General features: G+C 48.5%; 1 protein-coding gene across 2 annotated transcripts in view; it reads right to left on the bottom strand.

Moving 5' to 3' along the window:
- Window positions 1-18,923, bottom strand: part of PTK2B (protein tyrosine kinase 2 beta) — a 136,531-nt gene extending 117,608 nt beyond the window's left edge. For both annotated transcript variants that reach the window (XM_010378124.2, XM_010378125.2), the window contains exon 1: window positions 18,720-18,923. The gene's annotated coding sequence lies outside the window, so the exon portion shown is untranslated. The remainder of the gene's footprint in view (window positions 1-18,719) is intronic.
- Between the last annotated feature and the right edge of the window lie 477 nt (window positions 18,924-19,400).

Genomic DNA, 19,400 nt, shown 5'->3' with positions numbered 1-19,400 from the left:
GGAAGTAGAGGGGCCACACCTTGAGAAGCCCTCGCTCCTAACCCTTGGGACCTGCCTTGCTGACAGAGCGTAAATTGTGTGCAAACCGGATGTTTGTCCTTCTCCACAGGGAGACATATTGCTCCAAATTTAAAAGAGCAATAATATCAGTTCCAACCTCATGCTGGGGAGGGGAAGTCTTGGGGAGAGAGAAGTGGGAGAGGGCGCACAAATACATGGGCTGAGGTGTGTGCCATTTCCCTGAAGAGTAAAATACGGGCAGAAACTGAGTCTAGGAGTCCTTTCTCCAAACTTAGTGCATTTTCCTCTAGTTACAGCACTGATGAAAAAAAATTTTTTATATTTTGTTTATTTATTGTTTTGAGACGGAGTCTCACTCTGTCACCCAGGCTGGAGTGCAGTGGCTGCAATCTCGGCTCACTGCAAGCTCCACCTCCTGGGTTCACGCCATTCTCCTGCCTCAGCCTCCCAAGCAGCTGGGACTACAGGCGCCACCACCACGCCCCTCTAATTTTTTGTATTTTTAGTAGAGACGGAGTTTCACCATGTTAGCCAGGATGCTCTCAATCTCCTGACTTCGTGATCCGCCTGCCTCAGCTCCCAAAGTGCTGGGATTACAGGCGTGAGCCACCACGTCTGGCAAAAATTTTTTGAAAGGAGAAAGGACAGAAGGCAGGCGACATGGTAGCAGTGAATGAATAAGGTAAAGGTTGAATGGGGTTGTCAAGAGCACCTCTGTGGCACTGGGCTGAGACTGGCTGAATGTGCATTCTGTGAGCTGGGCATCCCCTCCAGGGTGACGGGTCATTAGACAGGTGTAAAAAAGCAACAAAGGGCAGTCGTTCCTAGACAGGTATCTGGAACACTCCAGGGCTTTGGGAACTACATGGGGTCCCCAGGTCAGGGGACTCCATGTGCCTGGAAAACACCAGTGGCTTCATTTCAAAGTCATTTGTGATTTTCACAACAAAGTAAAAGAGCAAGACCTTGAGCCAGGCTTGAGGGAGAGGAACCATGTTTGGAAGTGACTTGAGAGGGGAAGGGAGCAATGGGAGGGCTTGGCTGTATGTCAGCTGAGAGATCCAGAAGAAGAAGGTGGCTCTGGAAGATGTACAAGAACAAGCAAAAAACAAACAAACAAACAAACAAAGAAGGATCAATCATAAAATGAAATTCCTGAGGCTGACTTGGATGTCAAAGTCCGCACATTGTTTTGCCTGAGGAAAACATTCTTAATGCAGCTCTGGGGGTGGTAGTTCCCTGAGCGATGCTGATTAGTAATCAAATTGTTTTCAAGGCTGATGAGCACATCGGACCCTGGCACTCAGCCACATCAGCTCAGGGGTGGCTTCACAAACGCCTCCTCTTCTCTGTTACCCAGGCCTTGGTCGGTGCGTTTCAAGAGCTGGTGGCCAGCAAGGGCCAATGTAAACAGGTCTCTTGTTTTTCAGGCCCTTCCCACTGCAATTCAGCAGACATGTCTTCTATGTGACCCACTGAGGGGGGACACAGGTGCCAGGACTCCATCCTCAAGACTGTAGTCTAAGTGGGGAAGGCAAACGTCCAATGAAAGATAAAATAAGGCAGAAGGGAAGTCCTAACTGAGTCAGGAAGAAGAGTGTGAGATCAGAGGAGCACCGATGGGATGAACCTGGGGTGCTGGGAGAAGGGCACAGCAGAGGTGGCACAGGGGGAGAGTTTGAAGGAATCTGAGAGGTGGGAATTTAGAAAGCCTGGGAGAGGCAGTCTTGCCTTTGAGAACACTGGGAACGAAGACAAAAAACTGGGGAAGCCAACCAAGTCATCAGGGCGCCGTGGGCAGGAAAGGAAACATAGTCGTTGTTTCAACCAGGGTGGGCACCAAAACTATTTTTGAAGCATTAAGAACAAAGCAGGCTGGGCTCAGTGGCTTCTCAGGAGGCTGAGGTGGGAGGATCATTGAAGCCGGGAGGTTGACACTGCAGTGAGCTATAATTACACTGCTGCACTTCAGTATGGGCAACAGAGTGAGACCCTGTCTCAAGGTGGGGGGGAAGAACAAAGTAAAGCAAAACCAAAGAGAATAAGAAATGACTGCCTGGGCACAACAGCAGATAGGCACAGAAGTGTCTTAAAATCTCACCTGTGGGGTAGGGGGTTCCGATACACACCCTTAAGGAACAGAATTGCAAAGGTGCTTGAGGGTACGTCCCTGTGGGGGAACCTCCACTGCAGTGGTTCTCAAAGTGGGGTCCCCAGGCCAGCAGTGTCCACATCACTTGCAATCCTGTGGTAAGTACAATTCTTGCTCTCCCCAGATGCACTGTGGCAGAAACTATGGAGTTGGAGCCCAGTTTAAAAGCCGTGCAGCCAGGTGGGGTGGATCATACCTGTGTAATCCCAGCACTTTGGGAGACTAAGACAGGAGGATCACTTGACCCCAGGGGTTCAAGACCTGGGCAACAGAGCAAGACTATCTCTACAAAAAAATTAGCTGAGTGTGATGGTGGGTGCCTGTAGTCCTAGCTACTAGGGAGGCTGAGGTGGAGGGGATTGCTTGAGCCTGGGAGGTAGAAGCTGCATTGAGGTATGACTGCACCATTGTACTGGAGGCTGGGCAACAGAACAAGACCCTGTGAAAAACAAACAAACAAAAAACACACAAAAAAACCCCATAGCACCGCAAGTGATTCTGATGCCACTGACTCCACGCTGTGCTGAAGGACTGCAGTGAGTCCAAGGACTGTCTGCCTTAGTCATGACACACACCTCTCCTTGGAACATTCTCCACTGAGGTGGCCACATGCTGGGGCCAGAGAGTCCTCCACTCACTCAGCTCTTTTGGGAGTAGATGAGCTTTTGTGGGTCTTGTTCTTGTCTGAATCTCTCTGATGCCCCTCATTTCTACAGGTATCAGAGATCATCCCCAAACAAGCACTTTTTCCTCGAATCTTTCCCCTAAAATTCTCCGCATCTGAACAAATGTTTCCAGAATGTGAGCTCCATATCCTGACATTTGCTAGATTATGATTGGGAGACAAAGGGGCACAAGACGGGGGCCCGTCTTTCCTTCATCCCATTTAGCAACGCATGTACTTGTGAAAAAATAATTTTATCTCAAGAAAACATGTGCCAGGCATAAACGGATGGTACAGCCAAGAGCTCTGGGAGGAGGGCTACTGGGGGAGGTAGAACGTGAGGATGCCCTTCCCTCCACCACAGTGCCTTCTAGTCCTGAACATCCTCTGTGTGCCATCATCCTGATGGAATAGCTGAGCCCAACTGTTGGGGCAAAAATAGCTGCCAGGCCATCCCCTTGCTCTCCAGGTAGGTATCCCCTTCATCTGTCTCTCCCTCTGCACCTCTTGCTGACAGCTGGCTGGTTCTTACCCACCTGGCCAAGCCCTGTCTGTTCTGTCTGCCCCCCTCCCCACTGCACATACGCAAACAGCAGCAAGAGGCAGGAAGTGGGTTCTTCCTTCACCAGCCCTGCTGGCCAGCGGCCAGTGTGGCAGCTTCAATGTCTGAGCAGCAGTCAGCAGCCCGGGCCATGCCCCTAGAGGGCTGGCACCTCCCGCTTGCTGCACCAGCTCAGCCCTGCCTGCAGCCCTGGCCACTCCCCAGACATGCCTGTCTGCCCATGCCCAGCCAAGTCTTCTCCATGCTTGGTGCAAGAGCTCCTGCAGTCTGGAGCCAAAGTCCTCTTTAAACAAAAATCTGCCTCTCTTCCCTGCATAAAAATTCCTGCAACTGTCTATCCTATCCTATCTATCCTATTGCTTCCTGTCACTGGAGAATGATGTCCAGCGCTAAGCCACCAGGATCAATGGTCTCTATAGCATTCCTGCCTTATCTCCACTGTGTTCCTGCTAGACCCAGCCACCCTCAGATGTTCCCAGCTTCCCAAACAGGCTCCATTTATTCAGTGCCTTCTTATCTTTGCATATGCTGTGCTCTCAACCTGTAAAGCACCTCACCTCACCACCCCTTTTCTGTCTGGCACACTCCTATCTATTCTTCAAAACCCTTCCCAGCACCACCTAACTATGAAGTCTTTTGGGCCTCCCCTTGGTCAAGTTGGTAGCTCTGGCCTTCCTGCCTCCATGGCATCTGTTCCACTGTCATGCAGAACATCTGGTCTCACTGTGGCTGCCTGCATTACTTTTCATCTTGAGAATAACACTCCTTGTTCACCTCCGAAACCACTAATGCCTTGCATGGTTCCTGCCCCATAGCAGGTGCTAAGTGATGTGGAGCTGGGCTTTAGATTCACCATGTCAAAGCCACCAATTCTACATTCTCAAAAATAGGAAACATGGCTTCAAGGAAGCACATAGACTTGTTCCTTGCAGATGTTTAAAGCTGAAAGGAAAACAGCCACCTGCTAGGACAGGTGAGACTCCATCCTGACCAACAGGCACAGAAGAAAGGACTAGGTGTCGCTGTCACTGGGAACACTGGGATCCTGCCCAGGAATGGACTAAAATTCTATGGAAGGGATCTGGATGATTCTCTGATAGACGGTGACCTGAACTCCTAATTCTGAACCTGCCAACCAGCATCAGTAAAGGAAAGGAGTCCAGGCCATATATGTCCACACTGCTGTGTACTGTCCCTGCTCCCCTGATCCCCAACTCCAACCACATACACTCCACAGTCAACTACGCCGGAGCCTGCCCGCTATGTTACCTACCCTGCCAGTCTTTCCATTGTCCCAACTTCTTCCTTTTCCAGGGTCTGAGCCTTTAAAGGTCATCTCTCAAGCTTTTGCCCATGTCTCCATGCCCATGTCAGGCCACAGCTTCCTTTCTTATCTTCTTGCCCAATATTCTTCCTCTTTCTCTCTCTTACCCCAAACTCTAGAGTACCATTTGCCAACTCACACATTTTCTTAAGAAAGGATGGTAAAGGATGGGGAGGAGGCTGTGACTCTCTGCAGTTGGTGGCGAATCGTGGTGTGTGTGGCTTCTGAGATGGATCAGACTGTTTCACCCCAGAGAAGGTAGAAGGAGAGACCTCCAGAGCCACCACACAGAACACCAGCAACCCAGAAGCCTTTGTGCTGATGGAAAGAGCAATGAAGAGCTGGGGGGCCCACCCAAGAAAATGCTTGTTATCAGGTCACGTGCCCACAGGTCCCACTCTGGTGACTTACAACTCTGGACCACGGCCTACAATCACATCACTTGATGTCTGAGTTTCTCGACTGCCTCCAGGATCCTGCGCAGCCTTAGTCCCTTCCCATTTTAAAGGAAGATGATAAAGATATTCCAGGTGACAGAAAATAGTATCTTGTTTCCAATCTGTAACTGCAAACTTGTTTTTTAAACAATTTTATATATGATTCCATAAAATGTAAATTAAAGACCAAGGCTGATTTACTAAGTGGGGATTAGAAAATCCTAAACAAAGAGGGAAAGATTGGTCTGGTTGCTTGATTGGTTTGCTTGCTTGCATTTCTTCTTTTGTTCATTCATTCATGAGTCCACTGTCCATCCATCCACCTACTTATTTTTAAATATTACGTTTGCTTGAATAGGAGGTAAAGCTCTCTACCTTCCCAGATTATCTGCCGGAAAAGAGAAAGTTTACATCCAAGCTCTTACAGAATCTTTCATATTATGGGTTGCTTTCTCAATTATCTTATTTTGAACAACAATATACTGTTTGGGAAAAGTATTAGCACTCCAGTCAAGGCTAGTTTGGGATGCTTATGAAGGTTACTTAAAAGAATTGGTTTTTATGAAAAACAAACAAACAAAAAAACACCATACTATAATATAGATTCAGCAATTTTTCTTTTTAAAATTTTTTTCTTTCTTTCCATAGGTTTTTGGGGAACAGGTGGTGTTTGGTCACATAAATAAGTTCTTTAGTGGTGACTTCTGAGATTTTTATGGACTTATGCCACTGGAGCAGTATATACTGTATCTGATTTGTCTTTTTTCCCTCACCCCCCTCCCACGCTTCCCCTTGATTCCCCAAAGTTCATTGTATAATTCTTATGCCTTTGCATCCTCATAGCTTAGCTCCCTCAGCAATTTTTCTTGAGGGCATAACCTCAAAATTTCAAGTGCTAAATATTGTAAACAAACCTTTAAAAGATCATTGTCTAAAAAGCAGTGTAGTGAGTCGTTATACTGTTGACATAAAAAATAAATACTTTATAAAGGATTTGAACAGACATTTTTTCCCAAGAAGACATACAAATGGCCAATAAGAATATAAAAAGATGTTCACCGTCATTAATTATCAGAGAAATGCAACCAAAAACCATAGTAAGATACTACTTAATTCCCACTGGAATGGCTAACATCAAAATTACAGACAACAACAAGTGTTGTCAAGAACATGGAGGTGTTAGAACCAACAAGTACTGCTGATGGGAATAAAAAATGAGGCAGCTGCTGTGAAAAACCATTCAGCAGTTCCTCAAAATGTTAAACAGAGTTATCAGAGGACCCAGCAACTCCACTCTTAAGTTTATAGCTCAGAGAAATGAAAACATATGTCCACAAAAAAACTTGTATGTAAATGCGTATAGCAGTATTATTTACAATGGTCAAAAAGTGGAAACAACCCAAATGTTTATTAACTAATGAAGACATAAACAAAATATAGCCTATCCATACAACAAAATATTACTCATCAATAAATATCAATCAAAATGAAACGAAGTCTAATAGATGTTACAACATGGATGAAGTTTCAAAACACTGTGCTAAGTGAAAGCAGCCAGTCACGAAAGGCCACAGTGTTGTATGATTCCATTTATATGGAATGACCAGAAAAGGCAGATCCATAAAAATAGAAAGTAGATAGTCTTGCCAGGGTACGGGGGAGTGGAGAACAGGGTGTGACTGTTGATGGTACGGGGGTTTCTTTTTGGAGTGACGAGAATGTTCTGCAATTAGATAGCAGTGACGGAGGGCCAAGCGCGGTGGCTCACGCCTGTAATCTTAGCACTTTAGGAGCCCAACGCGGGTGGATCACTTGAGCTAGGAGTTCAAGACCAGCCTGGCCAACATGGTGAAACCCTGTCTCTACTAAAAAATACAAAAACTAGCCGGGCATGATGGCAGGTACCTGTAATCCCAGCTACTTGGGAGGACTGAGGCAGGAGAATCACTTGAACCAGGAGGGAGAGGTTGCAGTGAGCTGATATCATGCCATTCACTTCAGCCTGGGCAACAGAACAAGACTGTCTTAAAAAAAAAAAAAAGCGGTGATGGTTGCACAGCTCTGTGAATGCACTAAAAACTGTTGAACTGCACGTTTTAAAAAGGTGAATTTTGTGGTATGTGAATTGTATCTCAAAAAATATTACTCATCAATAAAAATCAATTAGCGGTTATTAAAAAATAAACTAGGGGAGGGGGAGCTGGGCTGTGGCAGGAGAATCACTTGAATCCAGGAGGCAGAGGATGCAGCAAGCTGAGATTGTGCCACTGCACTCCAGCCTGGGTGACAGAGTAAGACTCCATCTCAAAAATGAAAAATAAAGAAAGAAAGAAAGGTAAATAAACTCCTTTTGCGTCAATATGAAACAGCCAACTCTCTTTAGACCATAGGGACTATGATGAATGCAGAACATGAAGAGCTGATGCAAAAAGCGCTCTGGTGACAAGGAGGACAATGATGTCAGAGATGGGAGTGAACAGTTACAATGTTTCCTAAACTGGGAGAGCTGGGGAAAAACAGTATTTAAGTTAATGTATTATGTTATTAGCATGTGATTGAAAATATATCGCTAAAATAATTTTTCAACATTATCCTACAAAGTTTACATATGAAAATCAGCTTTTTAATTTTTTTTTTTAGCAGCCCTCCTTACTGGGAGAACAGAGCTGCCTTATGTCAGGCACACATTGTATGTACCCAATGCCAGTTGTGTGTCAGGCACCAGGCTGTATCCTTGGGATATAACAGTGACTCTCCATACAGATATGGTTCTTTCCTCAACAGGGCTTATGGCCTAGTTTGTCTGAATTAAAAAGGAGCTCAAGTTTGAGGTCATTTTTATGAAAGGTTTGTAGAATGGATGATAGTATCTTACAAGAGATGTTCTTAATCTTTTGGGGTCACAGGTGCCTTGGAGAGTCAGATGATAGCAATGAACTTTCTTTCATAAACATACGCATTTGTTCCATAGTGAGAATTACACATCTTTCAGGGAGTTCAAGTCTACAGCCCCTCGTGCCACTCACACATACATAAACCTGCCATGCCCCAGGCTGGACTTCCGACTTTGAGATTGTTCTTATCCAAATCCATTTGCACCTACAGCCATTCTCCAGCTCCCATGACACATACACAATGAGCACCTCAAGAGCCTGAGACCCAGAAAGAATTCCAGATGACCTGCACCCCAGGAGATCCATGGAAGGGATTCAAGGGCCTGGTAGGTACCTCGCCTTCTCACTCCAACTCTGGACAGGAATATTTTTCCCTGGTTTATATCGGGCACTTACCTAAGATCTGCTTTGAAGAAAGCTTTCCACTTGCTAAAAAGTCTGACACCCCCTGATTGCACATACAAATAAAAAAACAGGAGGCTTGAACAGGCTTACCCAGGGGACTCACCCCATAGTGTGTGGTGGGATATGAAGGAGGCAGTGACTAGCCCAGGGCTCCTAGGCTCAAGGCTGTTCCTGTGCCCTCTTCCAGGGTCCCCGAGGGCATGAACACAGGCTGGGGCTGGGTGTTCAGTGTTGGGTGCAGAAAGCATTTTTCTTTTCTTTGCTTTTTTTTTTTTTTGAGACAGTGTTTTGCTGTTTTGCCCAGCCAGGCTGGAGTGCAATGGCATGATCTTGGCTCACTGCAACCTCTGCCTTCCAGATTCAAGCGATTCTCCTGCCTCAACTTCCCGGGTAGCTGGGATTACAGGCATGCGCCACCACGCCTGGCTCATTTTGTATTTTTAGTAGAGACGGGTTTTCTCCATGTTGGTCAGGCTGGTCTCAAACTCCCAACCTCAAGTGATCTGCCCACCTTGGCCTCCCAAAGCACTGGGATTACAGGCGTGAGCCACCACGCTTGGCCCAGAAAGCATTTTTCTATACAGGGTCAAGTAAAGAGGGGGAGAGGGCTCAGAGGCTACACTGGTGATAATGCAGATAAATGAGGTGATTGTCGACCAAGTGTTTGCAAATCTTGAGCTTCCCAGGGCCAGAAAGCTCAGAGTCCAGCAGCCATGGCAGGTGCTACGTCTGTGTACACTGGAGGTCAAAGTCCAAGTTACTAAAAACTGTCAATCTGTGCCTTGCAAATCTTTCCCATTTTCCCGGAGCATTGTACCCTCTGCCAAGGATGCCTGACTTCTTTCCTCCTCCCCTTCTTTCTCCTCTCATTCAGCCTGGCCTACCTAGTTATACTCAACAGCAGGAGGAGGAGAGACAAGGGAAAGGTAAGACTCGCAGAGATTAGAGAGAGTTAGGAGTGGTTTAGTAAAGAAATGATGGAATTCCTGCCCTACATTGCTGACTCCCTCTCTCTGGGCTGTAGGAAATCTCCACCTTCAGGACAGGCAAGAAGGGCATGCTAACCACAGGGCAAGAATTCAAGAGGCTTGGGATGTGGCCCCTATTCTAGTTGCAACTGGCTGTTGCGACACCCACTGTGGGGAATGAGGAAGCGCTGTCTGGCTCACTCCCTGTGAGCCAGGCGTGAGTGTACAGGGAGGGAGGGATCCCTTTTCACAGGCCCAGGGAAATGCAATTTTCTATCCTTGGAATTTGAGGGTATAAGGAAGAAGAGCAAAATAAAAGGCATCTCCCTGCTCTGGAGGAATGTAGCATCAGGTTGAGAAACAGATTCTGGGAGATCCCAGGATGCAAAGAAGCCCAGAAGTTGCCATGGGGAGCTCAGATGTCCTCCAAAAGGGTGGGTCACCAACTGAGCCTTAAAGGAGTAAGTAGGACTGGTGAAGTGCATGGGGCTGGCATTCCAAACAGGACACAGGACTTGAGCAGAGGCTTGCCAGAGACTGGGGAGCACACCAGGCTGGCTGGGGCTTCATTTGGAATGTATGGGGAAAGTTCAGTTAGAAGAGCAGATCAAGGTTGGATTACGGGAAGCACTGAATGGTAAATTTAAGGGGGCTGGATTTGCCTGGGGGCATTGGGGAGTTTCCAAAGGAACCAGAGATAGGACGAAGCTCTTGGGTAAAAATATGAAGCAATATTAGGTAATATGATTTGGGTCGGAGTAGGGGCCACAGAAACAGGAAGGAAGGAATGAAAGGCATGAAGAAAGAATATGCAGGATTGAGTGATGGGCAAGATACGAGCAGAGAAAAGCGGAGGTGTGGAAAAAGGGGAGGCAATAGAAAGTTTCTGACCTGAGCGTGTGGGAGAGGAACAACCCCATGAAGAGGAGAGAAGCCAGGAGGAAGAGATGGTTTGGCGTGAGAAAAGGAGGAGTTTAATTTCTGAGATACAGCATTTAAGAAAACAAGCTCCTTAAGTGGGAATATCTTACAGACTCTTAGAAGCGAGGCCTAAGGGAGGGAGGGAGGGTCCTGGGAATCATCACATCGGGGTGGTCACTGGAGACATGACGGAGAAGGGGCCTGTGGATCTAAGTGCATATTCCTGACTTGATACTTCAAGGGGCTGCCAGACAGAGGTTGGGACAGGCTGGCATTTAACACACTCCTAGCAGACCAGGGGGAAGCGGCAGGGCTAAGAATCAAGAATATGGAAGACAGAGGTAAAGAAAAATGGTGGGTTCCTCACGGATGTTCTCATAAGTCCTGTATCTCTCAAATTCGTCAAAGAACCAATTTCAACTCAGAGAAAGAAGCCTCCAGGGGCTGCCTGGATGCTCCACAGGACCACAAAGCATCTGAGTTATGCAATTTATTCAGATGTGTGAGGCCTGAACCATTACAACACTCTCTTATCTGCCCCCCTGGGAGTTTGAGCTCTCTTCACTCTCATCCACTCTACAATCCAGAATCTGACCCTGGCACCTCCATCCAAGTCAGTGTGGTCAACAGCTCCCTACTACCTTCAGAATAAAGCCCCACAGCTGCCTGGGACTTCCAGAATAACTCTCAAACACCTTGGCCTCCCTGTCCAAGCCTTTTCTTCCTTTCCACTCCCATCTCTGATTACCTTTTGCCACTCTTGACTCCACCCAAAATGAGTCACTCAAACCACACCTCTCCATCTCTCTGCTGTTATTTATACTCTTCTTTGACTACAGCCACCATCTCAAGTTCCCACAGTGTATCCTGTCTATCCTTTCAGAGTTTTGCCAAATGCCGTCTCCTCCAGGAAGCAATCCCAGAGTCCATAGCCAGAAGGAATCTCTATCCTGCAATCTCATAGCACTTTGTGCCTCTTTTATGGCACAACATTATTTACCTTTAAATAACTTAGAGTTAAATAAATACCGTACAGTTCTTTATCTTCATGTATTGCCTCCCCTACCATACTATAAACTTTGTGAGGACAGATATAATTCCTCAAATTTTGGGGAAAAAGTGGTGGTCATGCCTGTAATCCCAACACTCTGGGAGGCCGAAGCAGAACTGCTTGAGCCCAGGTGTTCAACACCAGCCTGGGCAACATAGCAAGACATCGTCTCTATAAAAATTTTAAAAATTAGCCAGGTGCAGTGGTGTGTGCCTGTGGTCCCAGCTACTCAAGAGGCTGAGGCTGGAGGATTGCTTGAGTCTGAGAGGTCAAGATTGCAGTGAGGCGTGATTGCACCACTGTACTCCAGCCTGAGCAACAGAGTGAGATTCTGTCTCAAAATGAGATTTAAAAAATTGGGGGAAGAAAAACTATACCTTGAGAGTAAAGGGGGTGATGGGGAGAAACATTCAGCAAGTGCCTGGAACAAATTACAAATGAGCAAAGTAAGGCTCAGAGAGGTTCTATCACTTGGCGATGTCAGACAGGCAGAGAGTGACAGAGTCAAGAGTCAAACCCAACACGTTCTGATCCCAAATTCATTACTTTTCCTGGGACAATGCCTGTGATGTTTCATGGGGGATTTTCACACAGTCAAGTATTTCTCTCCATGACCCTACTAGGGAGGCAGTACTAATTCTTCATCTTCAAATGAGAAAAGGGAGGCTTGAAGAGGAAAGAGATTTAGCCAATGTTCCCCAGTTAACAGGTGAGAGGATCTACACCAAAGCCCACGCCTCCTGCCCTCTCTCTTGCCTCTTGCCCAGGCTGAAAAACTGCCTGAGCTTCTGCCTGTAATGAGCTGGGGGCTGGGATTCAAGCTTGCTGTGAGTCACTTGCAGCTGTCTTGGTTGGCACTGCTGTCTGCCAGTGCCAAACATCTGCCTAAGCAGCAGAGGGGATGTGATCAGATGCTGCTGAGAGCCTCTACAGAGGTGCAAAGTGCAGCAGTATCAGATCTCTCATAACCTACCTGGGGCGGCACCTGGGGGCGGGGACTGTGTACACCCAAGCTGGGTGAGAGGGGTTGGGTTTTGACTGCAAATGCTCCCAGAGAACACAGAAAAGCACTTGAGGTTCCCAGAGCAGTGGGATGGACATAGTACATTAATTGAGAAATCAGAAAATGGGTGGGGTGTAGTGGCTCATGCCAGTAATCCTAGCACTTTGAGAGGCTGAGGGGAGTGGATCACCTGAGGTCAGGAGTTTGAGACCAGCCTGGCCAATATGGTGAAACCACGTTTCTACTAAAAATAAAAGAACTAGCCAGGGATGGTGGTGGGTGCCTGTAATCTCAGCTACTCGGGAGGCTGAGGCAGAAGAATCTCTTGAACCCGTCAGGTGGAGGTTGTAGAAAGAAAATAAGCCAGGTGTGGTGGCATGTGCCTATAGTCTTGGCTCATGCCCCTGCGCCCAAGTGAGACTTCATCTCAAAAAAAAAAAAAAAAAAAAAGAAAGAAAGAAAGAAAGCAGAAAATGATGATGCTCCAAGTGGCCAGAACCACCACAGGGGCCATTCTGTCCCAGGTGAGAAGGGAACCCCCAGAAAAGCAAAACCCAAACTCAGGTCAGAATTCCCAGTAGACCACCGCTGTCAATCACTTCCATATACACCAGTGGGACTGCTATGGCTTGTGGGGGGCAGGTTCTCACAGAATCAGGTGCAAGGCCCTGAAGAAAGAAAGGGCATTAAAAGAGGGTCTGCCCCCACAATTATTGGGAGAATTGGCTGAATTTAAAGGAAGACAAATGCAGGGGATGCGAATTAAACCTGGTACCGAGCTCTAAACCCTAGGCGAGGTGGAATTCTTTGAGCCCCCTGTCTCTAGTGAGTGATCTTGCCAGATTCTGTGTGGGTTGATTTCAGAACATAAAAGGAAGAGAGAGAACTGGAGAGGGGGAAGATGTTAGTGAACAGAGCCAACCTAGGAAACGGGAAGGCTGGCCTCCCGCAGGTATTGGCCATGGCTGATCTTGGTTCTAGCCACACTGACTGGCTGCCTCATAAAAGCAGCAACCACCTGAGCACTGGGAAAAGGTAAGAGTCCACGAAGACCACCGAACTCAGAGCAGTGTCCAGTCCTGCAGCCCGCCTATAGCCTACCTGGAGGGTCTCCTGAAAATTAAACTCCACATTCACACCAACCTGCCCATTGCATCTAGGTGAAAAGTGCGTTGGAACATGCAGCCTCAAGTCTGCTCTCTTAATAAACTGTCACTATGAGTAATAATTATTCCTTGAGAAACAGCAGAGTGACTCAAAAAGCTGTCCCCTCCCCCTCTGCCACCCCCTCGCACAGCTCCCAGCTTTGTACACAGTATTAGGAGGCCTAGAAAGTGAAGCCACCATTTTCTCCTGCCTGTCAGCTCTCTGAACACTTTAAATGACCATCTGGACTTCAGTGCTGGATGGGCATTCGTAGACAGTCTCTTTGCTGTCTAAAGAGTTAATTAGGGCTGGCTGTTCCCCAAACACAGTGAACTGAGAGTGGGGCTAGGCAGAAATAAACATCATTGAATACCTGATGTATGCTTGTGAGACAGTGCTCAGGGGAAGCTGCCTGATGCCTCGCAGAAGAGGGCCTATAACCTCTGGAAAAATAAATGGCGCTGACCCACCAGCTCAGATATGGCCACACGTGTAAAGACACCGGACAGCTCACACTTATTGGATGTGTATCATCTGCCTAATTATGGGACTGAATGTTTTATTGTACTTCAACTCTATTATTATTAAGTGGGTGCATAAGACGCTATTATTAAGCGGGTGCATCTGGGTTGCTGAAATATCAAAATAGTCCATCCTCGTTGGAAATGTCCATGCTACAGCCCCTCAAAGGCCTGTTTCTTCTACCCCCAGACTCCCCAAGATGCACTGACAGGGTAAGCCTGGCATGGAAGGGGGCCTCTCTGAGGCTGCTCAGGGTAATGGCGGTGTCTGTTCTGTTTGATTTGTACTCAGGCTTTAGTAGCTGTATTTTGAATATCTCTCTAATGTACACTATCTCATGCCACCCTCACCCAAAGCCCTGTTATTGTCTCCATCTTGCAGATAGGAAGCTAGGGCTAACTCACCTACCTAAGGCCACTCACAGAGTCCCAGACCTGGGCTGGAACCCAGGCAGACTGACTCTGAGCCTGAGCTCTTGAACATCTGACTGCTTGGACAGATAAGGCATATCAGTGTTGCAGAGTCACCACTATCCCTGCTCTTTCTCCTTGACCCTGGAACTGACCTGTACTCTACAAGAAACTCTTCATCCTCAAGCCAGCAAAACTTATCTTCATCACCACACTTTCAGCCCCAGGCACGTCGCAGCTCTGCACCTCTACTCCATCCCCTGATGTGGCCACCTACCTGGGAGGCCAGAGTCACGTGGTCCTGAGACATACGGGTCCCAGGCAGGGGAAACTAGAGACTGAGTGACCTACCATGCAGGGTAGCCCCAGCGTAGCCTCCCTCCCCTCCCTAGCCTCACCATCAGTTTCCTTTGTCCTAGCAGTATTTGGGCCACATGGAGCTACTGTCACCACTATGCAGAGCTAAGTGCTAAGGGACTTGGACTTTCTCCAGGGTCCTCTGCACGATGAAACATGGCCAGAGCTGCAATGGGAAGACAGGCTGACACAGGTGGGAGTTTGTGTCTCTGAAGGATGCATGATGCTAGAAAGGTTGCATACAGCCAGACGGAGTGGCTCACGCCTGTAATCCCAGCACTTTGGGAGGCTGAGGCGGGCGGATCACGAGGTCAAGAGATCGAGACTCTCCTGGCCAACACGGTGAAACCCTGTCTCTACTAAAAATACAAAAATTAGCGGGACGTGGTGGTGCATGCCTGTAGTCCCAGCTACTCGGGAGGCTGAGGCAGGAGAATCACTTGAACCCAAGAGGCGGAGGTTGCAGTGAGCTAAGATCGTGCCACTGCACTCCAGCCTGGGCAAGAGAGTGAGACTCCATCTCAAAAAAAAAAAAAAAAAAAAAAAAAAAAAAAAAAAAAAAAGGGTTGCACACAAGGGTTCCTTCCTTGAAGATCTTCTCTAAGTTGGACACTGCCTAGTCTAGAATGAATTAGGTCCATCTTGGCTAGTGTTACGAGAAGGGCTATGTCTTCTGAAAGACCTGCTTGGTCCCCAAACTGCACTCACATCAATCAAGGTTCACTCAATGTGGAATGCTGTTTCCCTGAGAATCTGCATGGGCTCTATAGCCATATTTAGGGAATGACACGTGTCTTTTTATGCAGGACTGATCATAACCTTGGTCTTGCAAATATTCAAGACACAAGTCCAAGTGCAGGCTCATTTGAACGTTTCATCAGTGGAACACCTCTATCCATCTCAGGCCATAGGGTCTCTCTCAACACCACCTGGGCAAACAATCCAAGGGCCTGGGGACAAAATGTTGATCACAGGGGGATGGGGAGATTTAGCCACTGGAAAGAAGGACCATTTTTAACCTAGCCGTTCCCGCAAGGGAAACACACTTTCCATTTCCTCTTTCTCTTAACGAATTCTTAACTTCCTCTAGGTTCCCTTTTAGGAGGACCCTAATTTATTGTTACAAATGCTCCCACTAAAGTCAAAATCCAGTTCACAAGGCACCCTCACTTCCTCTATCTCTTAGCACTACTTTTCTAATAAGGAACTCATCCTAAAACCGGGACTCATGACAGCCAAATTTCATGGCCCATTTGTCTGCACTGAATATTTTATGTGGATTCTCTACTTTAATTCATTCACATTTCCCTTCAGTTAATTCTACTTTGAGTCACTCTCTGCCCACCCACCATCCCTCAAGAAGAGCGTTATATCTCCACCCCTTGAAGCAGGTCCTATGGGAAGGGAGTAGCAAAGCTAAAAACATAATGTAGACTCTGCCCCCAACCCAAGGGCTAACCCCAGGTGTTCTCACTGGACGCAGAAACCCTACCCTGTATTTCGCCTGAGACCTCCAAGTGCTCACTTGTGGAAGTAAATGAACCCAAGCACTCTGTGGCTGTTGTTTTGCTCACCCCTGTGAAGGTGTTGCAAAATTCAATATGCACCGTGTTTCCTTTAGTACTCACTAGGCAATTTACATACATTATCAGGGATCCTCCCAGCCACCTGCACAGATATTCCTGCCCTCGTTTCAGAAAAGAGGATTCTGAAGGTCAGAGAAGCTCACCAGTCTACACGGATTTGAACCCGGATCTGTCTGGATTTAATGCTGTTCCTTTCTGAGGTACCATACTCCTTTCACCGGTATAGATGAGTAAACTGACCAAGGAATTGATTTTTTTGTCTTTTAAATAATAGGGTCAATCAGTGAATGAGCTCAAAAATAAAATCCAGGAGGAATGGTTACAAGATAAACCTGAGACTGTTCTCAGAGTGCCTGGGCAGTTTCCAGCCCTTACTTCCCAGCATTGCACCAACCTCAGCTTCTCCTAGAGTAGGGTTGCCAAATACAGGACACCCAGTTACATGTGAATTTCAGAGAAACAGTGAATAATGTTTGAGTATAAGTATGTTCCACATAGTTCATGAGACATATTTGTATTGAAAAAAAAAAAAAACCATTGAGTGCTTATCTGAAATTCAAATCTGAGTGTCCCATGGTTTTATTGGCTAAATCTGGCAACCCCTTTCTGCTGGGAAGTCTCCTGCCTGGCTCCAGGTCCCAAGTGTTGCTCCAACAGAAGTTGCCATGGCAGCCTGGCAGGCCTTCCAAAGCCTTGTAGAGCGGTCTCCACTCACCCCTGCAGCTTCCCCTCGCCCCTGCATGCTCTAGGCTCCCAACAAGCCCAGTTACTTTCATTTTCCTGGATGCCTCCCGCTGCTTCCAGCCTCCTGCTGCTTTTAGCCTCTGGTCTCTGCACTTGCTGTTCTTTCCCCTCTTCTCTTGCCTGGCTAATTCCTAGTCATCCTTCAGCTCTCAACTTGGAGTCACTTCTGCCAGGAAGCCCACCTGGCCATTGCGGATTGGCTCCCCCCACAGCCCTCTAGTGCACAGTTGGATAGTACCCTGTACTTCCCCTGGCAGCCCTCCCTCAACCACCCCCATCCCACACTGCCCCGGTGAGCAGAGGCCATGCCACACTCACCTTGTCCCCACACCTTGCACCTGCACCGGGCCGCAGGCGGGAAGCCAGTGAGTACCTCCTGAATGAATGACTGCAGACTGTCCTGCCAATGCCGGGGCTCTCCAGTGTGACTACTTCCTTCCTCCCTTCTGTCTTTAGTCACTTTTTCATCAGTGTCCTCCTCCCCCTCCACCAGAGTGGTTGTGAAAGACAGGGCCGTCAGTAACAGCACTTGGGGTAAACAGAGAGCATCCTACGTGGAGGGGCCTCCCAGCACCCACCACCGGGTCACGCCAGGTGCACAGTCCCAGCGGGCTCAGACCCAGCTACAGCGCAGTTTCCGAGTCCCTCTTGGCTAAAGCCACCTCTAGGCACAACTTTCTGCTCTTGTCCTCCCACTGGCCCCTTAAATGAGCAGACTTGGATTTTGCTCCCAGTTTGGGGTATAGGGAGATGCTGGTGTCATGTGGTCCAGGCTTAGGGCAGGTGGCAGGGCTTGCAGAACATCACCCATATGCCGCTCCACGCTCACCCACCCAAAGCGGTGCCCACGCTCAGCCTGACAGCAGGCAGAGGCAGCTCCGAACTTAACCCTTGAGTGGCACTCAGGAGGCGGCTTCTCAAGGAACCAGAGTGGCCAGTGTTGACTACACGCACACATATACACACACACACACACACACACACATACACGAGCTCCCCTGCCCCCCAGAACACCCCAGCTTTCCTCCGGCCAGGGCTTGATTCAGAAGATGACCTCTCAGGGGCAAGGAGTGGCTGCAGGAGAGTTGGGGTGGGCTGGGGGTGAGACTATGACCCCAGGGGCTGCAGAAGGGCCCAGGAGGAGCGGGGAGCGGGGCGGGAGCAGGCAGAGGTCTGAGGCAGGATCTGAAACCCCGTGGCTCCCTAACCTGACCTTTAGAGGCAGCAGCCTGCCTGTGCCCTCACACTGTCACCCCTAGCCTCCCCCAGCCTCCCCTGTCTGAATATGTTGAGAGGACAAACAGGGAGAAATACCCTATAGTGTCAAATTTACTCCAAAAATAGAACCCGTCTTCCCCGCGGAAGGCTGGCGAGCTCCGGGCGTGTGCACAGCACCCACGGCTCCGATTTCCTGGGTCTAGCTGTTTTTCCGGGAACTCCCAGCTCAGGTGCCCAGGATCCCGGAATTGTCGTCCCCAACCCCTGCCATTCGGTCAAGCCTCCAACTTCTGCCGGGCACAGCGCTCAACCCTGGCTCGCGGGAGGGACTCACCCAGGGAGGCGCGGACTCCGGCGACTGCTCCCTCTGGCCCCGCCAGGTGAGCCGGGACGTTGGCAGGTACAGGTAAGTCGGCCGGGCAGGTAGGTGTGCAGCGGCTCCGGAGGCTGTGGCTGAGTAAAAGGGCTGACAGGTTAGATTCCCCCTCCTCCTCTGAGTTGTTAACCACACCCCTGCTGCTCTCCTCCCCACTTCCTTAAAGGGTGGGGTGTGTTGTCTGTGTGTGCCGGCTACAGCCTCTTACCATAAACTCTGAAATAGAAGCTGCCACCAATTCCCTGAGCGCCAGGCAGACTGGGGGGGCGATCTCTGCCATCCCCCCGGCCGCAAATGGGATCCTCAGATGTTATGTGCCCCTTGTGAGCAGCTGACTCCCCAATTCCTAACACCCCTCCATCCTCTGCCCACTCCACCTGCAGCCTTTTGGAGGCCAAAAGGTGTGTGTAGGGAGGTGGGGGCAGGGCGGGCAGGAGAAACCAACTTCTCAGGCTGGTTCTCCCCCAATCCCCCCGCAGTGGGAGATGTTACCTACATGGTACTCTGAGCACCTGTGTCCTAATCTCTCCATGTCCTAAAGTGGCCCCAGTCCCTTTGTAGGCATGAAAAATCATAAATATCACCAGGGATTTGGGCAGAACTGGTCTAGGTCCCTGAACACCGAAGACCAGGTCCCTG

This window comes from Rhinopithecus roxellana, chromosome 9 (genome assembly GCF_007565055.1).
Source record: "Rhinopithecus roxellana isolate Shanxi Qingling chromosome 9, ASM756505v1, whole genome shotgun sequence".
NCBI lineage: Eukaryota > Metazoa > Chordata > Mammalia > Primates > Cercopithecidae > Rhinopithecus > Rhinopithecus roxellana.
This window is presented reverse-complemented; position numbering and strand designations above follow the sequence as displayed.